The following is a 25,424-nucleotide window of genomic DNA, read 5'->3' as shown; positions in this document are numbered from 1 at the left end:
GGAAAACAGCTAGGGCTACTAACACTCTTGAAGATAGTCAGGGTTACCAGCACCATGGAACATGGTCAGGGCTACCAACAATCTGGAAGACGGTTAGGTCTACTAGCTCCATGGAAGACATCCAAGGCTATCAACACTCTGGAATACGATCAGGGCTACCAACACCATAAAAGACGGTCAGAGTTCCAAACACTTAGCAAGACAGTCAGGGCTACCAACTCCATGGAAGACGGTCAGGATTACCAGCACCCTGGAAGACATCGATGTCTACCAACACTTTAGAAGACGATCTGTGCTACCAACACTATGGAAGACGGTCAGGGCCACCACCTCCATGGAAGACGGTCAGGGCTACCAACACCCTGGAAGATATCCAGTGCTACCAAGACCCTAGAAGTCATCCAGAGCTACAAACACCCTGGAAGTCATCCAAGGCTACCAACACCCTGGAAGTCATCCAGAGCTACCGACACCCTGGAAGTAATCCAGGGCTACCAACACCCTGGAAGTCATCCAGGGATACCAACACCTTGGAAGTCATCCAGGGCTACCAACACCCTGGAAGATATCCAGAGCTACCAACACCCTGGAAGTTATCCAGTGCTACCAACACCCTGGAAGTCATCCAGGGCTACCAACACCCTGGAAGTTACCCAGTGCTACCAACACCCTGGAAGTCATTCAGGGCTACCAACACCCTGTAAGACATTCAGAGCTACCAACACCCTGGAAGTCATCCAGGGCTACCAACACCCTGGAAGTCATCCAGGGCTACCAACACCCTGGAAGTCATCCAAAGCTACCAACACCCTGGAAGTCATCCAGGGGTACCAACACCCTAGAAGTCATCCAGAGCTGCCAACACCCTGGAAGTCATCCAAAGCTACCAACACCCTGGAAGTCATCCAGGGGTACCAACACCCTTGAAGTCATCCAGGGCTGCCAACACCCTGGAAGTCATCCAGGGCTACCAACACCTTGGAAGTCATCCAGGGCTACCAACACCCTGGAAGTCATCCAGGGCTACCAACACCCTGGAAGTCATCCAAAGCTACCAACACCCTGGAAGTCATCCAGGGGTACCAACACCCTAGAAGTCATCAGGGGTTCCCAACACCCTGGAAGTCATCCAGGGCTACCAACACCTTGGAAGTCATCCAGAGCTACCAACATCCTGGAAGTCATTCAGGGGTACCAACACCCTAGAAGTCATCAGGGGTTCCCAACACCCTGGAAGTCATCCAGGGCTACCAACACCTTGGAAGTCATCCAGAGCTACCAACACCCTGGAAGTCATTCAGGGCTGCCAACACCCTGGAAGTCATCCAGGGCTACCAACACCCTGGAAGTCATCCAGAGCTACCAACACCCTGGAAGTCATTCAGGGCTACCAACACCCTGGAAGTCATCCAGGGCTACCAACACACTGGAAGTCATCCAGGGCTACCAACACTGGAAGACTGTCAGGGTTGTCTCGGGCGACCTCTTACATATCTTGTATAATAAACTCAATTTTAACAACTTAAAACTCGGTCTGAATACAAGATGAGAGGAATAAAGTGGATTTATTTCAAAAGTTGGTATGTGTGTGTGTGCTCACCTATTTGTATTCACCTATTTGTGGTTGCAGGGGTTGAGTCATAGCTCCTGGCCCCGCCTCTTCACTGGTTGCTACTGGGTCCTCTCTCTCCCTGCTCCAAGAGCTTTATCATACCTCCCCTTAAAACTATGTATGGTTCCCGCCTCCACTACGTCACTTTCTAGGCTATTCCATGGCCTGACTACTCTATGACTGAAGAAATACTTCCTAACATCCCTTTGATTCACCTGAGTCTTCAACTTCCAATTGTGACCTCTTGTTTCTGTGTCCCATCTCTGGAACATCCCGTCTTTGTCCACCTTGTCTATTCCATGCAGTATTTTATATGTCGTTATCATGTCTCCCATGACCCTCCTGTCCTCCAGTGTCGTCAGGCCGATTTCCCTCAACCTTTCTTCGTAGGACAATCCCCTTAACTCTGGGACTAGTCTTGTTGCAAACCTTTGCACTTTCTCTAATTTCTTGACGTGCTTGACCAGGTGTGGGTTCCAAACTGGTGCTGCATACTCTAGTATGGGCCTGACGTAATTGGTATACAGAGTCTTGAACGATTCCTTACTGAGGTATCGGAACGCTATCCGTAGGTTTGCCAGACGCCCGTATGCTGCAGCAGTTATCTGAATGATGTGCACCTCAGGAGATATGCTCGGTGTTATACTCACTCCCAGATCTTTTTCCTTGAGTGAGGTTTGCAGTCTTTGTCCATCTAGACTATATTGTGTCTGTGGTCTTCTTTGCCCTTCCCCAATCTTCATGACTTTGCATTTGGCAGGGTTAAACTCAAGGAGCCAGTTGCTGGACCAGGCTTGTAGCCTGTCCAGGTCTCTTTGTAGTCCTGCCTGATCCTCGTCCGATTTGATTCTTCTCATTAACTTCACATCATCTGCAAACAAGGACACTTCTGAGTCTATCCCTTCCTTTATGTCATTCACATATACCAAGAACAGCACAGGTCCTAGGACTGACCCCTGTGGAACCCCGCTTGTCACTGGCGCCCACTCTGACACCTCGTCACGTACCATGACTCGTTGTTGCCTCCCTGTCAGGTATTCTCTGATCCATTGCAGTGCCTTTCCTGTTATGTGTGCCTGATCATCTAGCTTTTGCAGTAACCTCTTGTGAGGAACTGTGTCGAAAGCCTTCTTACAGTCCAAAAAAATGCAGTCGATCCGCCCCTCTCTCTCTTGTCATACTTCTGTCACCTTGTCATAAAACTCCAGTAGGTTTGTGACACAGGATTTTCCTTCCCTGAAACCGTGCTGGTTGTCAATTATACACTTGTTTCTTTCCAGGTGCTCCACCACTCTCCTCCTGATGATCTTCTCCATGACTTTGCATGCTATACACGTTAGTGATACAGGTCTGTAGTTTAGTGCCTCATGTCTGTCTCCCTTTTTAAAAACTGGGACTACATTTGCCATCTTCCATACCTCAGGGAGTTGCCCAGTTTCAATTGATGTGTTGAAGATCTTTGTTAATGGCACACAGCATCTCTGCTCCCTCTCTAAGGACCCACGGAGAGATGTTGTCTGGTCCCACCGCCTTTGAGGTGTCAAGTTCACATAGCAGCTTCTTCACCTCCTCCTTGGTTATATGTACCTCATCCAGCACTTGTTTGTGCACCCCCTGTTCTGATTTCCTGCAGTCCTACTGGTTTGCACTGTAAATACTTCTTTAAATCTCATGTTGAGCTCCTCACATACCTCTCAGTCGTTTCTTGTGAGCTCCCCATCACCGTTACTCAGTCTGATTACCTGGTCCTTGACTGTTGTTTTCCTCCTGATGTGGCTGTACAACAGCTTCGGGTCAGACTTGATTTTCGATGCTATGTCATTTTCATGTTGTCGCTGAGCCTCCCTTTTTATCTGTGCATATTCGTTTCTGGTTCTTCGGCTAATCTCTTTATTTTCCTGAGTTCTCTGTCTTCTGTACCTTTTCCATTCTTTAGTACACCTAGGTTTTGCTTCCCTACACCTTTGGGTGAACCAAGGACTCGTTCTGTTCTTCCCATTATTTCTGTTTCCCTTGGGAATAAGCCTCTCCTCTGCCTCCTTGCATTTTGTTGCCACATAGTCCATCATTTCTTGTACTGGTTTTCCTGTCAGTTCCCTCTCCCACTGAATGTCTTGCAGGAAGTTCCTCATGCCTGAGTAGTTCCCCCTTTTGTAGTTTGGTTTTTCCCATCCTATTCCTGTTACTCTCTCCACTTAAAGCTCAACTATGTAGTCAAAGCACAGAACCACATGATCACTAGCTCCTAGGGGCCTTTCATACATGATATCCTCAATGTCTGAGCTACTCAAGGTGAATACAAGGTCCAGTCTTGCTGGATCATCCTCGCCTTTCTCTCTGGTAGTGTCTCTAACATGTTGATGCATGAGGATTTCCAGTACCACATCCATCATCTTGGCTCTCCATGTTTCGGGACCCCCATGGGGCTCCAGGTTTTCCCAGTCAATCTCCTTGTGATTGAAATCATCCATAACTAGTAACTTTGCTCCCCCCATGTGTGCTCTTCTGGCCACCTCGGCTAGTGTGTCGACCATTGCTCTGTTGCTCTCATCGTATTTTTCTCTTGGCCTCCTGCAGTTCTGTGGTGGGCTGTACATTACTGCAATTATCACCTTATGTCCCTCAGACTGGATTGTTCCTACTAGTAGTCCCTTTCGCCTGTGCCATCCATTCCTTCCATTTTCTCAGAACCCCACTGGTTTTTAATGAGCAATGCAGCTCCTCCTCCTCCTCTCCTCCCTCTGTCTTTCCTGAGGATTTGATATCCGGATGGGAAGATTGCATCTCTTATTATGCTGGTGGGTTTTGTTTCTGTGAGTGCTATTATGTCTGGGGATGTCTCCTTGATTCTTTCATGCCACTCTTCACACTTATTTGTTATTCCATCTGCATTTGTATACCACACCTTCAACTTCTTTTCTAAGACTGTGGTCTGGGAGGTATATTGGGGGTGAGGAAGTGGGAGACCTGATAAGGAACTATGTGTGTGTGTGTGTGTGTGTGTGTGTGTGTGTGTGTGTGTGTGTGTGTGTGTGCACGTTCGCATGTGTCTGTTCTCACCTATTTGTGGTTGTAGAGGTGGAGTCATGGCTCCTGGCCCCGCCTCTTCACTGATCGCTACTGGGTTCTCTCTCTCCCTGCTCCATGAGCTTTATCAAACCTCGTCTTAAAACTATGTATGGTTCCCGCCTCCACTACTTCACTTGCTAAACTATTTCACTTCCTGACAACTCAGTGACTGAAGAAATACTTCCTAACATCATTTTCACTCATCTGAGTCTTCAACTTTCAACTTTGACCTCTTATTTCTGTGTCCCATCTATGGAGCATCCTGTCTCTGTCCACCTTGTCGATTCCTCACAGTATTTTGTATGTAGTTATCATGTCTCCCCTAACTTTCCTGTCCTCCAGTGTCGTCAGGCAGATTTTTCTTAACATTTCTTCATACGACATTCCCTTTAACTCTGCAACTAGTCTTGCTGCAAACCTTAGCACTCTCTCTAATTTCTTGACGTGCTTGACCAAGTGTGGGATCCAAACTGGTGCTGCATACTCTAGTATGAGCCTGACGTACACGGTGTACACTCTTGAACGATTCCTTACTGAGGTATCGGAACGCTATTCTCAGGTCTTCCAGGCGCCCATATGCTGCAGCAGTTATCTGGCTGATGTGTGCTCGGTATTGCACTAACCCTAAGATCCCTTTCCTTGACCAAATTTTGCAGTCTTTAGTGACCTAGCCTGTACTCTGTCTGCAGTCTTCTTTGCCCTTCCCTATCGTTCTGCCTGATCCTCATCCGATTAAATTCTCCTCAATAACTTCACATCATCTGCAAACAGGGACACTTTTGAGTCATGTCATTTACAAATATCAAAAACAGCACTGATCCGAGGACCGACCCCTGTGGAACCCCGCTCGTCACAGGCGCCCATTCTGACACTCCCTCAGGTACCATGACTCGTTGTTGCTTCCCTGTCAGGTATTCCTTGATCCAGTGCAGTGCCTATCCTGTTATGCATGCCTGGTCCTCCAACTTTTGCACTAACCTCTTGTGAGGAACTGTGTCAAAGGCCTTCTGGCAATCCAAGAAAATGTAATCAACCAATCCCTCTCTCTCGTGTCTGAAAACTTCACACGGTTCGTGACACAGTGGTCACCTGCGGTCATACCTGTCCTAAGCTCTCTGGAAGTTAGCGTGGGGTGTTACCAAGCACCATGGCTTGTTGTAATCATTTAGACTCTCAGATGCAGGTGTTGAAGAAGGAGGTTCTACTTCTTCAGGAGGAAAATAGGAGGCTGAAGCTTCGCCTAGATGAGTTTGGGAGCGAGTGTGAGAAGGATTTAGCTGGTAAGGAGGAAATGGTCACCAGCAATGATAGTGGCAGCCACTTTAAGTGGCAAGTGGTTCACAGTTCAGGAAGAAGGAAGATAAGGAGGGTTAAGAGAGAAGATGTGAAGGTAGGAAATCGATTCTCTGTTCTCCAGGACGAGTGTACTTCAGTGGTCAGTGTGGTTGAAGGTACCACTGATTCCCCTGCTAATCAAGGTAAGAATATTTTAAATGTAGGTGATTCTCAGGTAAGATATATGGACCGTGCTTTTTGTAACAGAAACAGAGAGGTCAGACAGAGGGTGTGTCTCCCAGGAGCTGGTGTTGATGACATAGTCAGCGGGTTGGATAATATTATGTCAGGTAATGGAAACAAGCCCATTATCTGTCTTAGTGCTGGGGGTAATAATGACATTGGGAAGGGCAGGAGAGAGGAGCTGCTGGATAAGTACAGGTCAGCCATAGAAGTAGTTAGGTCTAAGGGAGGGATCCCAGTCATATGTAGCATCTTGCCTAGAAAGGGAGTGGGCAATGAATAGATGTCTAGGGCAATTGGTATAAATTGCTGGCTAGACAGGTACTGCAAGGAACTTGCAGTCCCATTTATTGATAACTGGGACATATTCTATGGCAAACGTGATATGTATGCAAGGGATGGGGTTCATCTCTCTGGGGATGGAGTGGGTGCATTAGCCAATTCCATTGAGGGGGAATTTAAACTGATATATTGTAGAGGTATGGGTGTTTGTGGGAAACAATCAGGCTGCAGTATTAGGGTTGAAAACAGCAGATATTACCGGGAAACCTCAGGGATGTTTAAAAGACAATATTCAAAATATAGTTGCTAGTAAAGGCAAATCAATTGATCAACAAACAGAGATAGTAGAGGGCAACGAGTGACTAGCTCCCTTAAGGTTTACTATACAAACAGTAGGAGTCTAAGAAATAAGATAGATGAGCTAAGATTACTTGCAAGTGTAGGTAATATAGATATTATTGGTATAACAGAGACCTGGTTCAACCTGAAAGATACAGAAATGCCTTCTGAATGCAACACACAGGGTTCTAAACTATTCCACACTGATAGGGTCAACAGGAAGGGTGGTGGAGTGGCGATGTATTTCAGAGATAATTTAAATTGTTGTTTTAGACATGATATAAGATTAGAAACATCGAACACAGAATCTGTTTGGCTACAGCTCCTCGAGGGTCATGACAAATTAATTTTAGGTGATTTATAGGCCCCCAAACCTTGATAGGGAGGGCAGTAAGCTGTTATGGGACGAAATTCATAAGGCATCTAAATATGAAAATGATTGGAACAATATGACAGGAAATCTTGAGTCTAGTGACTTTCTTGATACGGTTCAGGATTGCTTTTTAAAATAGTTTGTGGCAGAACCAACTAGAGGAAACAATCTGTTTGACTTGGCTCTTGCCAACAAGGAATCACTAATTAATAATCTTGACGTTAATGATGAGCTTGGGGAAAGTGATCACAAATCACTTAGTTTCAATATATCATGGAATTACCCAGATAACTGCAATCAAGTCTCTGTCCCAGACTTTCGCTTGGCCGATTTCATGGGACTGAAAAATTACCTGGGTGGGCTAAATTGGGATAACCTGACTATGGGTCAGGTAGGTGATCTTGGTTGCCAGTATGACATTTTTCAGAGCATAGTTCTAGCTGCCCAGACGACTTTTGTTCCGAGTAGGGAAATTAGATCTAACAAAAATGATCCCAAATGGATGAACAATAGATTAAAACATCTCATTGGTCAAAAGAGAGGCATATACAGGTGTATCAAAAGAGGGGATGGACAGTTAAGAAATCAATTTATTCAATTAAAGAGAGAAATAAAAAAAAGGAATAAGAAAAGCAAAAAGGGATTATGAGGCTAAGGTCGCAAGGGATTCGAAGACTAACCCAAAAGGGTTCTTTCAGGTATACAGCAGTAAGATTAGGGACAAGATAGGCCCACCTAAGAGTAACTCTGGTCAAATCACTGTCAGTGATAAGGATATGTGTGAAATTTTCATTACCTACTTCCTCTCAGTTTTTACCCAGGAAAATACTAGTGAAATTCCAGAAATATTAGATTATGTAGAACAGGATAATAAGCTATGTACAATTGCAGTAACTAGTGACATGGTCCTCAGACAAATTGAGAAATTAAAAGCTAACAAATCCCCAGGCCCTGATGAACTGTTTGCAAGGGTGTTAAAGGAATGTAAAGAGAAACTTAGCATACTTTTGGCTAATCTTTTCAACATATCACTACAAACTGGCATAGTACCAGACAAGAGGAAAATAGCATATGTAATACCTATTAACAAGGCAGGTGACAGGTCCTTGGCTTCGAACTATAGACCAATAAGCCTTACCACCATAGTGGGAAAATTTATGGAATCTGTAATTGCCGAAGCACTTCGTAGCCATCTTGATAGACACAGATTGATTAATGAATCTCAGCAAGGTTTTACAAAGGGGCGTTCCTGTCTTACGAATTTACTAACTTTTTTTACTAAGGTGTTTGGGGAGATAGATCATGGTAATGAATATGATATTGTGTATATGGACTTCAGTAAGGCTTTCGATAGAGTTCCACTTCAGTGGCTATTGAGGAAACTTAAGGCACACAGAATAGGAGGAGAAATTTTTTTCTGGGTAGAGGCATGGCTGACAAATAAACAGCAGAGAGTTTGTGTAAATGGGGAGAAATCAGAATGGGGGCACGTCACAAGCGGTGTTCCGCAGGGGTCAGTGTTGGGCCCGCTGTTGTTCACAGTTTACATAAACAACATAGATGAGGGAATAAATAGCGACATAAGGAAATTTTCTGATGATACTAAAATAGGCCGTCCAATTCATTCTAATGAGGACACTAGAGCACTCCAAGATGATTTGAATAGATTGATACAATGGTCGGAGAAGTGGCAGATGCAGTTTAATATAGACAAATGCAAAGTTCTAAATGTTGTACAGGAAAATAACCATGCCACATATGAACTAAATAATGTAGATCTTAATACTACTGATTGCAAAAAGGATTTAGGAGTTCTAGTTAGCAGTAATCTAAAACCAAGATAACAGTGCATTAGTGTTCGCAATAAAGCTAACAGAATCCTTGGTTTTATATCTAGAAGTATAAATAATAGAAGTCCTCAGGTTTTTCTTCAACTCTATATATCCTTGGTTAGGCCTCATTTAGATTATGCTGCACAGTTATAGTCACCGTATTACAGAATGGATATAAATGCACTGGAAAACGTACAGGACAGGAGTAGGAGACAGAGAGTTTACTTTCCTGGGGCTGGGATGGAGGATATTGTTAGCCATCTGGATGACATCATGAGAGGTAATGGGAGCAATCCTATTATCTGTCTCAGTGCTGGAGGCAACGATGTTGGCAGACGTAGGAGTGAAGACCTGATTAGCAGGTATAGGTCAGCAATAGAAATAATTAGGAGTAAGGGTGGGAACCCTGTCATATGTGGTATTTTGCCAAGGAGAGGAGTTGGAAATGAATGGTTGTCCAGGGCAATTTGTGTCAATTGCTGGCTGGACAAATACTGTAAGGAAAATTCGGTAACATTCATTGACAACTGGGACCTCTTCAATGGCAGAAATGACATGTATGCCAGGGATGGGGTTCACTTATCTAGGTCTGGGGTGGTAGCACTGGCAACTGCAGTGGAGGGAGCAGTTAGGACTTTAAACTAGGAATAGTTAGTGGTATGGGTTTTGGCAGGAAAACAGTGAAGTCCCAGTGTAGTAATATTACGAGTTCTAGGGGAACTAGTAATAAGCAGAACGAGGTAGATATTGAAAAGCCAGGGACTTTGGGTGATAAGGACAGTAATAGGTTTAGTAGAAAAACAGAAATGAGCAGGAAGGGTAAAGAGAAAGGAGAGTCTTTCAATGTTTATTATGCTAATTGCCGTAGTGCTAGGAATAAGATGGACGAGTTGAGATTAGATGCTAGTGCAGGTAACATTGATGTATTTGCCTTAACTGAGACGTGGTTTAATTAAAAAAGTCGGGACATGCCTGCGGAATGTCATATTCAGGGTTTTAAATTGTTCCAAGTAGATAGAAGTATCGGGAAGGGGGGTGGGGTGGCATTGTATGTCCGAGATCGCTTGAACTGTTGCATAAAAATGGGTATTAAGTCTGAAGTAACACATACAGAGTCTGTTTGGATAGAATTTTCAGAGGGGCATGAAAAACTGATTTTAGGAGTGATATACCGTCCCCCAAACTTAGATAGGGACCAAGGGAGACTACTATGGGAGGAAATTGTTAAGGCCACAAGGCACGATAATGTAGTAATTCTAGGAGACTTTAACTTTAGTCATATTGATTGGAATTTCTTGACTGGGAATTTAGAATCATACGACTTCTTAGAAGTAGTTCAGGATTGTTTTTTGAAGCAGTTTGTGACAGAACCTACAAGGGGAAATAACCTGCTTGACTTAATTATGGCAAACAATGAATCCCTTGTTAATAATTTAGAAATTTCAGAGGAACTGGGTGCTAGCGACCACAAATCAATTACATTTAGCATTGAATGGAAGTACGATAGTAGCGATAACTCAGTAACAGTCCCAGATTTTCGCTTAGCAGATTACGATGGGCTGAGAGAACACTTATCATCTGTTGACTGGGGTAACGAAGTGAGCTATCAATATGACAGTTTTCTGAACACTATACATGCTGCTCAAAGAACGTTTATCCCATATAAAGAAATTAGATCAAATAGAAATGACCCAAAATGGATGAATAATAGGCTCAAATATCTACTAGGGCACAAGAAAGGAATTTATAGGCGTATCAAAAGAGGTGAGGGTCATCTTATGAATCAGTATATTGACATTAAGAGGGACATTAAAAAGGGGATAAGAAAAGCTAAAAGGGACTATGAAATTAAAGTTGCTAGGGATTCTAAAACTAACCCAAAAAGTTTTTTCCAGGACAATAGAACAAAAGTTAGAGATAAGATAGGTCCCCTTAAAAATAACTATGGGCACCTTACTGACAAAGATAATAAAATGTGCTCGATTTTTAATAATTTTTTTCTGTCAGTTTTTACACAGGAAGACACTAATAATATTCCGGTAATTAATTTTTATAGTGGATCAGAAGAAGATAAATTATGTAACATCACAGTCACTAGTGAAATGGTTGTGAAGCAGATAGACAGACTGAAGCAAAATAAGTCGCCGGGTCCTGATGAGGTTTTTTTCAAGGGTTCTTAAGGAATGCAAAATGGAACTCTGTGAACCATTAACTAATATTTTTAATTTATCTCTTCAAACAGGTGTAGTGTCTGATATGTGGAAGATGGCTAATGTAATTCCTATTTTTAAAACAGGGGACAAGTCGTTACCATCAAATTACCGCCCAATAAGCCTGACCTCAATTGTAGGCAAATTACTAGAGTCAATTATAGCTGAGATTATAAGAAGCCATCTCGATAAGCATAGCTTGATTAATGATACTCAGCATGGATTCACAAGAGGCCGGTCTTGTCTAACTAATTTATTAACTTTCTTCAGTAAAGCTTTTGAGGCTGTTGACCACGATAAAGAATTTGATATTATTTACTTAGATTTTAGTAAGGCTTTTGATAGAGTTCTGCACCATAGACTGTTAAAGAAAGTGGCAGCTCATGGCATTGGGGGAAAAGTGCTCTCGTGGATCGAGTCATGGCTCACTGACAGGAAGCAGAGAGTGTCCATAAATGGGGTTAAATCCGAGTGGGGATCTGTAACAAGTGGCGTTCCACAGGGATCAGTCTTGGGCCCGTTGTTGTTTATAATATATATCAATGATCTTGATGAGGGAATTACTAGTGATATGAACAAATTCGCCGATAACTCAAAGATAAGTAGGATAATTGATTCAAACGTAGATGTTATGGAACTTCAGGAGGATTTAAACAAACTCTATTCTTGGTCAGAAAAGTGGCAGATGCAGTTCAATGTAGATAAATGCAAGGTTCTGAAGCTTGGGAGTGCCCATAACCCTAGTACTCATAAGTTAAATAATGTAGAACTTAGCCATACAGATTGCGAAAAGGACTTGGGGGTTATGGTGAGCAGCAACCTTAAACCAAGACAGCAATGCCTAAGCGTACGTAATAAGGCAAATAGATTACTGGGATTTATATCAAGAAGTGTAAGCAACAGAAGTCCAGAGGTCATACTGCAGCTTTATACATCATTAGTAAGGCATCACCTAGATTATGCAGCTCAGTTCTGGTCTCCATATTACAGAATGGACATAAATTCGTTAGAAAACATTCAGCGTAGGATGACTAAATTAATACATAGCATTAGAAATCTTCCTTATGACATCTATAGTGGGCAAGTTATTAGAATCAATTATAGCTGACATTATCAGAAGTCACCTTGAAGAGCATAACTTGATAAATGAATCTCAGCATGGATTCACGAGAGGTCGTTCCTGCCTGACAAACTTGCTGACGTTCTTCAATAGAACATTTGAGGCAGTTGACAGTGATAAGGAATATGATATTGTTTATTTGGATTTTAGTAAAGCCTTCGACAGAGTACCTCACAAGAGACTCTTAAGAGTGGTGGCCTGTACTTAACTCAGTGGTGACCTGTACTTAACTCAGTGGTGACCTGTACTTAACTCTGTGAAGAAGTGTCTTGTTTGCTCCCGTGGACTGAACCAAGATGCCCTCCATCGAGCAACTTTACCAGCAACTTAAGGAAGAATTGAGGGCAGCGAAGATGGAGATACGGAGATTGACCGAGGAAAACAAGAGGATTCGTAGTAGTCATCCTGTTTCGAGTCCTCAGGTCAAGAAGGGATCGTGGTCAGTGGCTGGACAGCAGGGGACGACGAAGTTGACGATCAAGAAGACGAATGGAAAGCCAGAAACGATGAAGAAGAAAGAGACTGCTGTGGAAACTCCCGTGGAAACCTCCAACGCATTCTCGGTGCTACCCGACGAATGTGAGTCTACTACTGGGATCGTCACGACGAACGACAACAAGGAAGGTAAGAATATTGTTGTTGTTGGGGATAGCCAGGTTAGATACATGGATAGGGCGTTCTGCTTGAAGGACAGGAGTAGGAGACAAAGGGTATGCTTTCCTGGGGCTGGGATGGAGGACATTGTTAGCCGGCTTGACAACATCATGAACGGTAATGGGATCAATCCTATTATTTGCCTCAGTGCTGGAGGCAATGATGTAGGCAAGCGTAGAAGTGAGGATTTAGTTAGAAAGTTCAGGACAGCTATAGACATGATTAGGAAGAAGGGGGGGCGCCCTGTTATATGTGGCATTTTGCCAAGAAGAGGTGTTGGTAATGAATGTTTGTCCAGAGCAATTGGTATTAATTGTTGGCTGGATAAACACTGTAAGGATAATGCAGTACCATTCATTGACAACTGGGACAACTTCTATGGCCGAAATGACATGTATGCCAGGGATGGGATTCACTTATCCAGGGCAGGTGTGGGTTTTCTTGCTAACTCAGTTGAGGGGGTTGTTAGGACTTTAAACTAGGATTAGTTAGAGGTATGGGTTTAGAAATGATTAATAATGAGTATGGATATATTAATTTATGCTCTGATATTAAGAATCTTAATAGTAACTGTCATGGAGTAACTCTGGGTAATGATAATTTCAGAAATTGTGTAAAAACAAAGATGAATAGGAAAAATGTGCAGAAGAAAAAACATGATGGTATTTTATGCTAACAGTCGAAGTGCAAGAAATAAAATTAATGAACTACGTTTGGTAGCATGTGCTGGGAACTTTGATATCATTGCATTAACTGAAACGTGGTATGATTTAAAGAGTCGGGATATGACTGCTGAGTGTAATATTCAGGGATTTAAGTTGTTCAATGTGGATAGATGTAATGGGAAGGGGGGAGGAGTTGCATTGTATGTTCGAGAAAATATTAATTGTTGCATAAAAACAGGTATAAAAATAGATGGAGCAGTAACAGAGTCTGTTTGGGTAGAGTTCGTGGAGGGTCAAGAAAAACTAATTCTAGGTGTAATATACCGACCTCCAGGCTTGGATCACGATAGAGGGAGACTTCTTTGGGACGAAATTGTTAGGGCTTCTGGACACAGTAACATAGTCATAGTAGGGGACTTTAACTTTAGCCAAATTGACTGGAATTCTTTGACAGGTAATCTAGAGTCCAGTGACTTCATGGAAACAGTTCAGGACTGTTTTCTGAAACAGAGTGTAACTGAGCCTACCAGGGGTAATAATTTGCTAGACCTAGTCTTGTCAAATAAGGAAACACTCGTGAATAATCTGGAGATCACTGAAGAGCTTGGCACAAGTGATCACAAATCCATCACCTTTAGCATTAATTGGGAATGCAAGAATAATGAAAATACAGTAAAAATCCCTGATTTTCGTTCTGCCGATTATAATGGACTTAGGGAACATCTGTCTTATCTTGATTGGGGTTATCTAGCTAATGATTTTATTGACGATAATCATACTTATGAATATGAAGGGATCTGCTTTTATGATTGTTTTCTTAATAATGTACACAGTGCCCAGAGTATATACATTCCCCAGAGAGAAATTAGGTCTAATAATAACGATCCCAAATGGGTTAACAGGAGGCTAAAGCATCTATTAGGGGAGAAAAGGGGAATTTATAGGCGCATCAGAAGAGGAGAGGTTAACCTTACTGACCAATATGTTCAGCTTAAAAGAGAAGTAAAAAAGGCGATTAGAAAGGCTAAACGTGACTATGAAATTAGAGTTGCTAATGAATCAAAGACTAATCCAAAGGGGTTCTTTCAAGTGTATATGACGAAGGTGAAGGAAAAAGTAGGACCTCTGAAATCTGGGAATGGACAGCTGACGGATAATGAACTGGAAATGTGTTCCTTATTTAATGACTATTTTTTGTCAGTTTTTACACAAGAAGATGTAAATGAGATTCCAGTAATTAACAATTATTTAGTTCCTGATGAATTTAAGTTAACTAATATTACTGTCACGAGGGACATGGTTATTAAACAGATAGACAAACTGAAACAAAATAAGTCCCCGGGACCCGATGAGTTGTTTTCAAGGGTACTTATGAAATTAAAGTTGCTAGGGATTCTAAAACTAACCCAAAAAGTTTTTTCCAGGTCTATAGAACAAAAGTCAGAGATAAGATAGGTCCCCTTAAAAATAACTATGGGCATCTTACTGACGAAGAGAATGAAATGTGCTCAATTTTAAATAATTATTTTCTCTCGGTTTTTACACAGGAAGACACTAATAATATTCCGGTAATTAATTTTTATAGTGGATCAGAAGAAGATAAATTATGTAACATCACAGTCACTAGTGAAATGGTTGTGAAGCAGATAGACCGACTGAAGCAAAATAAGTCACCGGGTCCTGATGAGGTTTTTTCAAGGATTCTAAAGGAATGCAAAATGGAAGTCTGTGAACCATTAACTAATATTTTTAATTTATCTCTTCAAACAGGTGTAGTGTCTGATATGTGGAAGATGGCTAATGTAATTCCTATTTTTAAAACAGGGGACAAGTCGTTACCGTCAAATTACCGCCCAATAAGCCTGACCTCAATTGTGGGCAAATTACTAGAGTCAATTATAGCTCAAATTATAAGAAGCCATCTCGATAAGCATAGCTTGATTAATGATACTCAGCATGGATTCACGAGAGGCCGGTCTTGTCTGACTAATTTATTGACTTTCTTCAGTAAAGCTTTTGAGGCTGTTGACCACGATAAAGAATTTGATATTATTTACTTAGATTTTAGTAAGGCATTTGATAGAGTTCCGCACCAAAGACTGTTGAAGAAAGTAGCAGCTCATGGCATTGGGGGAAGGGTGCTCTCGTGGATCGAATCATGGCTCGCAGACAGGAAGCAGAGAGTGTCCATAAATGGGGTTAAATCCGAGTGGGGATCAGTAACAAGTGGCGTTCCACAGGGATCAGTCTTGGGCCCGTTGTTGTTTATAATATATATCAATGATCTTGATGAAGGAATTACTAGTGATATGAGCAAATTCGCCGATGACACGAAGATAGGTAGGATAATTGATTCAAACGTAGATGTTAGGGAACTTCAGGAGGATTTAGACAAACTCTACTCTTGGTCAGAAAAGTGGCAGATGCAGTTCAATGTAGATAAATGCAAGGTTCTGAAGCTCGGGAGTGTCCATAACCCTAGCACTTAAGTTAAATAATGTAGAACTTAACCATACAGATTGCGAAAAGGACTTGGGGGTTATGGTAAGCAGCAACCTTAAACCAAGACAGCAATGCCTAAGCGTGCGTAATAAGGCAAATAGGTTACTGGGATTTATATCAAGAAGTGTAAGCAACAGAAGTCCAGAGGTCATACTGCAGCTTTATACATCATTAGTAAGGCCTCACCTAGATTATGCAGCTCAATTCTGGTCTCCATATTACAGAGTGGACATAAATTCGTTAGAAAACATTCAGCGTAGGATGACTAAATTAATACATAGCATTAGAAATCTTCCTTATGAAGAAAGATTGAAGACTCTTAAGTTACATTCACTTGTTAGACGAAGAATGAGGGGAGACCTGATCGAAGTGTATAAGTGGAAGATAGGTATTAATAGGGGGGATATTAACAAGGTCTTGAGGATATCTCTCCAAGAGAGAACCCGCAGTAATGGATTTAAATTGGATAAATTTAGATTTAGAAAGGACATAGGAAAGTATTGGTTTGGAAATAGGGTAGTAGATGAGTGGAACAGTCTTCCTAGTTGGGTTATTGAGGCTGGGACTTTGGGTAGTTTCAAATTTAGGTTGGATAAATACATGAGTGGGATGGGTTGGATTTGAGTGGGACTTGCACATCGGAGCTTGTTTCTTGGGTGGCATTGAAAATTGGGTTGGTCATATGTTTGTTAGTGGGATGAATTGTAAAATACCTGCCTAGTATGGGCCAACAGGCCTGCTGCAGTGTTCCTCCTTTCTTATGTTCTTATGTACTTAAGGAATGCAAGATGGAGCTTAGTCAGCCATTAACGAGTGTATTCAATGCGTCCATCCTTACCAGTGTTGTGCCAGAGTTGTGGAAGATGGCTAATGTGGTTCCTATATTCAAATCAGGGGATAAGTCCACTCCTTCAAATTACCGTCCAATAAGCCTGACATCTATAGTGGGCAAGTTATTAGAATCAATTATAGCTGACATTATCAGAAGTCACCTTGAAGAGCATAACTTGATAAATGAATCTCAGCATGGATTCACGAGAGGTCGTTCCTGCCTGACAAACTTACTGACGTTCTTCAATAGAACATTTGAGGCAGTTGACAGTGATAAGGAATATGATATTGTTTATTTGGATTTTAGTAAAGCCTTCGACAGAGTACCTCACAAGAGACTCTTAAGAAAAGTGGCAGCTCATGGTATAGGAGGTAAAGTTCTAGCATGGATTGAGGCATGGCTTACCAATAGAAAGCAGAGAGTTACCATTAATGGAGTGAAATCTGAATGGGGATTAGTCACTAGTGGCGTTCCACAAGGATCAGTTTTAGGCCCTCTCTTGTTCATAATTTACATTAATGACCTTGATGAAGGGATTACTAGTGACATGAGTAAGTTTGCTGATGATACAAAGATAGGCCGTATAATTCACTCTGAGGAGGATATCAATGAACTCCAGGACGATTTGAACAAATTAATGTCTTGGTCTGAAAAATGGCAGATGAAGTTTAATGTGGATAAGTGTAAGGTACTTGCCCATGGTAATGAAAATAACCCTCGGAGCTATAATCTAGGTGAAGTAGAGCTTGGTCATACAGAATGTGAAAAAGACTTGGGAGTCATGGTAAGCAGAAATCTAAAGCCAAGACAGCAGTGCCTTAGTGTGCGCAACAAGGCCAACAGATTACTTGGATTTATCTCAAGAAGTATAAGTAACAGTGGAAATATAAACACATATGCATTAAAATGGTATAAAATACCGACAGGTTGTTTAGGTAAGACACATATGCAACAGTTAGGTATCTTTATTATGAAACGTTTCGCCTACACAGTAGGCTTCTTCAGTCAAGTACAGAAAAGTTGATAGAAGCAGAAGATACTTGAAGACGATGTAATCAGTCCATCACCCTTAAAGTTTTGAGGTGGTCAGTCCCTCAGTCTGGAGAAGAGCATTGTTCCATAGTATGAAACAATATGGAGATGAAGTGACAGGATGGAGCTTTTTATAGCGCCAAGAGGTGAGACGTAGGCCACTAGGAGAGGTAAGAACTCAGATGTTGAGAGGTCAGGTCCCTCTCAAATCCAACCGCTCTCACTAGTGGAAGTTGTCGAAGTTGATTGCAGGTCTGTACCAAGATACCCTTGTGTTGCAGTGTCTGACAGATTGAACATTAAAATGGTATAAAATACCGACAGATTGTTTAGGTAAGACACATATGCAACAGTTAGGTATCTTTATTATGAAACGTTTCGCCTACACAGTAGGCTTCTTCAGTCAAGTACAGAAAAGTTGATAGAAGCAGAAGATACTTGAAGACGATGTAATCAGTCCATCACCCTTAAAGTTTTGAGGTGGTCAGTCCCTCAGTCTGGAGAAGAGCATTGTTCCATAGTATGAAACAATATGGAGAATAAGTGACAGGATGGAGCTTTTTATAGCGCCAAGAGGTGAGACGTAGGCCACTAGGAGAGGTAAGAACTCAGATGTTGAGAGGTCAGGTCCCTCTCAAATCCAGCCGCTCTCACTAGTGGAAGTTGTCGAAGTTGATTGCAGGTCTGTACCAAGATACCCTTGTGTTGCAGTGTCTGACAGATTGAACATTAAAATGGTATAAAATACCGACAGGTTGTTTAGGTAAGACACATATGCAACAGTTAGGTATCTTTATTATGAAACGTTTCGCCTACACAGTAGGCTTCTTCAGTCAAGTACAGAAAAGTTGATAGAAGCAGAAGATACTTGAAGACGATGTAATCAGTCCATCACCCTTAAAGTTTTGAGGTGGTCAGTCCCTCAGTCTGGAGAAGAGCATTGTTCCATAGTATGAAACAATATGGAGATGAAGTAACGAACGAACGAAAGTTCAGGTAAGATCCCAAATGGGATGAGCGGGGAAGACGGGACAGACGAAGAATAGTGCTGGAGAGGAGTGTTCTTAGTCGTAGAAATAGAGCCAGGGCTTAACCCAGCAGCAAAGGCGATCGTGGGACAGATATTGAAAAGAGAAATTCCGGTTCTTCTGTTGGGACTCCGGTGGGGTGAGCTGGGAGTAAGGGACTTGCGACGTTTAGAGCTAGAGAGGAGTGCAGAACTGAGTCATGTCTTAACCCAAAAAAGCTAAGGCGAACGTGGGTCAGAGAATGGTACCTGTCTTAGAAGGTACCTGTCAGCGGATCCAAGGTTATTTGTAAGTAGGGTTAGGAGCAGGATCATGCAAGGAGTAGAAAAGGTTGTGTTGGTTTGTGGGTCTGCGAATGTCTTCGTCAAGGAGAGAGGTCCAGTAGTCATGTCGTGTCTCAAGTTTGTCTATCTGTCTGTCACTGAGCCTCTTCCAGTACAGATTCAGCGCAGGGACGTCTAACTGGGCATGGAGAGACTCGCTTGTGGCGAAGTCCTCCCATCTGACATCAAGCACCCAGCGCAGCGCCTTGTTCTGGACACGCTGCAGTTTAAGTAAGTTTGTTTTTGCTGCAAGAGAGAGGGCTAGAGGAGAGTAAGTTATCAGAGGACGTATTAGGGATTTGTAGAGGTGTAGTTTGGTGCGTTGAGAGGCATGTTTCAGCTTGTAGAGGCCCGCAAGGGCCTTACTAGCTATTGCATGCCTTGAGTGAATGTGTCCGTGTAAACGAAGAAGGTAGTCAAGATTAACGCCAAGGACAGTGACAGATTGTGTGATAGGGAAGTAAGTGCGGGTGTCAGCTGTTCTGAGTTCGACAGGTAATGGAGGATCACGTTTCCTGTAGTTAAAATACGTAATGCTGGATTTTGCTGCATTGGTTTTGATCCTCCATTTTTGTTCCCAGATGGCTATCCTGTCAACCTCATTTTGTGTTTTGTGTGTGAGTGTATCTATATTGGCATGAGTGATAAGTTGTGTAATGTCGTCTGCATAGGCTAGTGTGATGGAGTTGTGGTATACAGGTGTTGGAATGTCGTTAGTGTATAAAATGTAGAGGGTAGGGGAAAGGACAGATCCCTGGGGTACTCCAGCATTTAGTGTGAAGTAGTCAGAGTAACAGCCTTGGAATTTGATTCTCATGGTACGGCCGTCTAGGAAGTTGCAGAGGAGTTTACGAGTATTGAGAGGCAGGTTGAAGTTAGTGCAGAGTTTGTACTTGAGCCCCTCGTGCCACACAGTGTCAAAAGCTTTTTCAACGTCTTTTGCAACCAGGGCTGTCCTGTTTCTTTGTTTTGTGTTTATGTGGATGTAGTTGAGAATGATGTTAATGGCATCCTGTGTGGATCTGTGTGTTCTGAAGCCAAACTGGCCATCTGAAAGTAGAGAATTATGTTCCAGGTATCTGCGAAGGCGATGATTAATGAGTTTTTCAAAGAGTTTTCCTAAAGTTTCGAGGAGGCTGATAGGGCGATAGTTTCTAGGGTCAGAGTGGTCTTTATTGGGTTTAGGAAGGAGGATAGCAGTAGCAGCTTTGAAGAGGGAAGGGAAGTATCCAGAGGCAAGGGAGGCATTGAGGAGGTTTGTGTAGGCAGTAATGATAGAGTCAGGAAGGTGTTTCAGGATAATATGGTTTAGGCCAGAGGCACCAGGAGCCTTTGGAGGAAGGTGTCTGAGGAGAGTTTTAATGTCTGTGTTGGTGAAAGGAGTGTCGAGTTCTTGGGAGGAGGTAAGAGTGTCTAGATGTATGTGGCTGTCTGGTGTTGTTTCTTGTGTGTGTGCAGTGTTCCAGTGTTCTATGTTCTGAATGTGTTGAATAACGTTAGGGCGAGGTGGGTGAGGGTGGAAGATGTTCTCCCAGATGTGTTTGAAGATGTTGGTAGCAGCCTGTGGGTCTGAGATGTGTGTGTTGTTGTGGGTGATGTGTTTGAATTTGTTGGTGGGAGTAGTGCCTCTGATTTTTTTGATAAAGTTCCAGAAGGCTTTAGTGTTTTTAACACGCTGCCTGTCCGCTTGTTGTATTAGTCGTGACCAGTGATTGTTGTGGTCTTGGTCTAGGCTGTGTAAAATGTTGTTTCTAAGGTAAGTGAGATCTAATCGGACTTGATTAAATCTATGTGTGTTGTAGAGGAAGCGGTTGTGGTAGCAGATAATTAGTCTTCTTGTTCTGAGTGATGGTTTGAAGGAATAACGAGTGGTGTGAGTTTTCTTTGGTATTGCGATGTTGGCTGCTTGTGTAATGGTGTCCTGGATGAGATCAAGTTGAGTATCGATGTCAGAGATAGGTTTGTTGTTGTAGTCATAGGTGAGGTTAATATTGTCTATGTGTTGTTTGAAAGCATCCCAGTCAGCGTTCTTGTAGGAGAATGAAGGTGTGGTTGGAATGAGGATAGGGTTGGAGGAGATGTGTAAGATGACTGGGATGTGATCAGAGCCTGTAATAGGGCCAGGTGAGATGTAATGTTGAAATAGAGAGCTGGCTCGGTTTGCCAGAATGATGTCTGGTTTGCCTTGGCCCGTGTGGTTGAAGAAGGTATTGAAGTCTGGGCCAAGATGAATTAGGTGTTTATGGTTTGTGAAGTTGAGTAATTGGTGACCAAGTTGGTTGTTACTGGTGTGATGAAAGGCAGTGTGTTTGGCATTCATGTCAGCTAGTAGGTAAGTTGGTGTGTTGGTGTAGTTGAAGACTAAGGAGAGGTCGTGTATGTTGAGAGTAGTGTTTGGGCGAGCATAGGTGGTGAAAAAGATAAAGGGGCCAAGGTGGGTGTGTATTCTGACCGCAAGACAGTGTTGGTGAATAAAAGGGATTGGGAGAAATTCATGTTTTATGTTGGAATTGACAAGGATGGCAACCCCATCGTGGGGATCATAGGGGGACTGTAGTGCAGTATAACCATAATGGCGGATACATTGAGGGGCTTTGAGGCAGGTACTGTTTAGCAAAACAATATCTGGCCTCTCTGCTTCAAGGAGCTCGGCCAGTAGGTGTCTAATTGTAAAGTAAGAACGTACGTTGAACTGAATCACCTTAAACGTGATTTAATGGTTTCGTCTTAGCAAAGTTAATGTCGGGGGAGGAGTTTGGATTAAAGCCCGTGATAGTGGTGCCATCAGTGGATGTGTGTTTGTAGGTGCTACGGACCCGTTTCCTGGAGGGGGAGGAAGAGATGGATCTGTTTTTATGTTCTTTGGTTTGTCCGTCAGAAGTTGGGGTAGGTTTAGGTTTGAGTGGATTTTGTCTGGAGGAGGTGGAGTTGGACCTGGATGAGGTTTTGGTTGTGGTGGAGTGGGCGAAGGTGGATGCAGAGGAAGTGGAAGTTTTGGTAAGCTGTGAGGAAGTGGAGGCTTTGGAAGGGGTGAAGTGGGTAAGGAAGTGGGGGGAGGGGTGGTCGTAGCAGTAGCAGTAGGGGTGTTGGTGGGAGGTGTAGAAGTAGTGAAGAGAGGTAGTGGAGGAGGAGAGCTGGTGGGAGTAGGAAGTGGGGGGTGGGAGAGAGGAAGGAGGGAGAGGTTGTAGGAGGCTTGGAAGAGAAGCAGGAAGGAGGGATAATTAAAGAGGGAAGATTGTTAGCAGACAAGATTAGGTTAAGGACATGTGAGTAGTCTGATTGGTAAGCTTGTGAGATTACCATCGCAGAGTGGGCAGCAGTGGCAAGTTGACAGTTAGTTTTGTAGTCTAGTGTGGGTGTAGAAGGAGAAGTGCTTGTAGTCTGTGTGTTGGTGTTTGATGTGTGTAGAGTAGAAGAGGTAGACCAAGTGCGTGGGGAGGCCCAGGCATTGGGGGTAGGGGAGGGAGGTGCGGAAGGGGAGGTAGGTAAGGAAGGGGAGGGAGGAGCAGGGAAGGGGTTGGGGAGGGAGGGAGGTTGGCTTGCTCTGAGGGAGGAGAGAATGTGCTTTCTAGAAGGGCAGGAATTTGCAACTGCAGTGTGTGACCCGCCGCAGTTAGAACATTTAAGGGGGAGGTTGCAAGTATTCCAGAAGTGGCCAGTTGCTGAACATCTGGAGCAGACTTGTGTAGATGTGCATGTGTTTTTGTCGTGGCCGAATTTGTAGCATTTAAGACATTGTGTGATTGGGTGGAAGTTCGGAGTGAAGAGAGCGTTTGGAGGAATGCGTATGGTCTTGGCAAAGATTCCTTGACTGAAGAGTGTAGAGGCGTCAGCAGGAGTAGAACAGCGTATTTTGAGAATGGTAGAGTTTTCTGGTCTGTAAATATCGTCAACAGAGACTTTATTCTTAGTACTGATATCTTTTTATTAAGTCTTCTTTGATACTTGAAGACAATGTAATCAGTCCATCACCCTTAAAGTTTTGAGGTGGTCAGTCCCTCAGTCTGGAGAAGAGCATTGTTCCATAGTATGAAACAATATGGAGATGAAGTATGTATGTATAATGTTCGCCAAGACCATAGTCCTGGCACGGGTCCCAATCTTGCGATGACCCGTCTCTGGCTCCCGATGGAGAAAGGTTTCCACAATGATGCGACGCATGCCGCTCAAGCGCCCCTCTGGTCAGTTCAACTGGTGCATCTCATAAGCGACACCATATGTAACTATGGACACTAGCGAGGAGGAGGATATGTCATTATTACAGGAAACAGCTTGTCTGGTTCGTTGACCCCATGATACACTAGTGTGGCCGCAGTCATCTCTGGGTCCTCATTCGGGAGGGAATATCACCCCTAGTTGCCTGCGGAGTGTCTCAGTAGCTTCGCACTCTAGAAGATAATGTGTTAGGGGCCGCTGGACAACGTGCTGACAGTACTGGCACATCTCCTCCTCAGCCTTGTCTACCATCATCTTGGCTGTGGGAAAGCCCAAACGAAGCCGATGGATGGCGGTACACTGCGCTCTGGACCAGCTTCTATCATATGGAGGGGGTTCTCCCTGAGTCGCTGCTCGGTACCACTGTTGAGATGGGGTATCACCTAAGACCTCCCCCATAAGTTTCGTGGCTCTGGCAGCCACCAGTTTGGTCTGTCGTAGGCTGATTGGGACAGTAATCCCAACATGTGGATAGTCTGTTGCTGCCTTGGCTGCATCATCTGCCGCCTCATTTCCCCGGATGCCAGCATGGCTGGGGATCCAGTTCAATGTCGATCTATTACCCTGAACTTCTAAGGCTGTCATTATGCTCAGGATCGATGTGATGAGGTGAACATTATCCTGTGGTTGAGGATGGGAGAGGGCATTGATTGCAGAGGTGGAATCAACATGTATGACAGGTCGGAGTCGATGTCGTAGGGCATGTGACAATGCCTGCTGAATCGCCACCAGCTCAGCTTGAAGGATCGTGCAGTGGTCAGGGAGTCGCCAGCCTTGTGTGTGACCATTGTGGTACAGTCCAGCTGCTGCTCTCTTCCTATCAGGGTCGACAGAACCATCTGTGAAATACACTGCACATGTGCCTCCCTCTGCCAGTGCCATGCTTGTCTCAGCATGATTGCTGAGGGTGTCTCGACTGCAGAGACACTTAGAGATGGGCAGCTGCATGATGAAAACATCGGCTGGATCTGGGCGCCAGGGAGGTGGTGGATGGTACCCAGCAACAGGAAGGTCACAACTCTTCTCACAGAGCAGCTGTACAGGCAGCAGCTTCCGCCCAGCAGCACAAAACGAACGAATCCAGGAGTAGTCCGTGAAGAGTGTGGGATCTTGTGACATGGTTGTTAATATCCGTCTCCTTAGTGGGGTACCTTGCTGCCGGTGCAGAATCGTGGCCACTTTGCAGGCGTTTATGTATCTTACTCTGTCAGCCAAGGAAGGAAGCCGGGCCTCAGATCTGAGACATACTGTGTTGGTCCAGATGGGGGCACCAAGCATAGTTCTTATCGCCTGGTTTTGTACGACCTCCACCCTTTGCCTGCTCTGCGGGAAGAGATGAGCTAAAGCCGGTGCACTGTAGTCAATGAGCGAGCGTATAGCTTGTATATAGTACAAGCGAAGTACATCTTTGCTTGCCCCTGCACGGTGCCTCGTCATGGCTCTCATGGCGTTGAGTCTGAGTAGAGCACGTGACCTGACATACTCGGCCTGTTTCTGAAAGGTCAGCTTTTTATCAATGTAGATTCCCAAGTACAGGTAGGAGCCTGTCCACTCAAGTTCTATATCCTGAATACGTAATCTATTCATAGGATCTGGTCCCTTGAACATCATTGCAAGAGATTTCTCGGCCGAGATCTTGAGGCCTAGTTCCTTGCAAGACTGCGTAATTAGGTCCAAAGCTCTCTGAGCCTGTCGTTCTAAATTGCCTTTCCCATTCACTACTAGTGCAAGATCATCAGCATAGCTGAGGAGCTGTGTACCACTATGAAAGGGAAGGCTCACAAGTTCCTGCATGAGGATGTTAAACAGGGTAGGACT

Source organism: Cherax quadricarinatus, chromosome 3 (assembly GCF_038502225.1).
Source record: "Cherax quadricarinatus isolate ZL_2023a chromosome 3, ASM3850222v1, whole genome shotgun sequence".
Classification (NCBI taxonomy): domain Eukaryota; kingdom Metazoa; phylum Arthropoda; class Malacostraca; order Decapoda; family Parastacidae; genus Cherax; species Cherax quadricarinatus.
Note: the sequence above shows the minus strand (reverse complement) of the source record.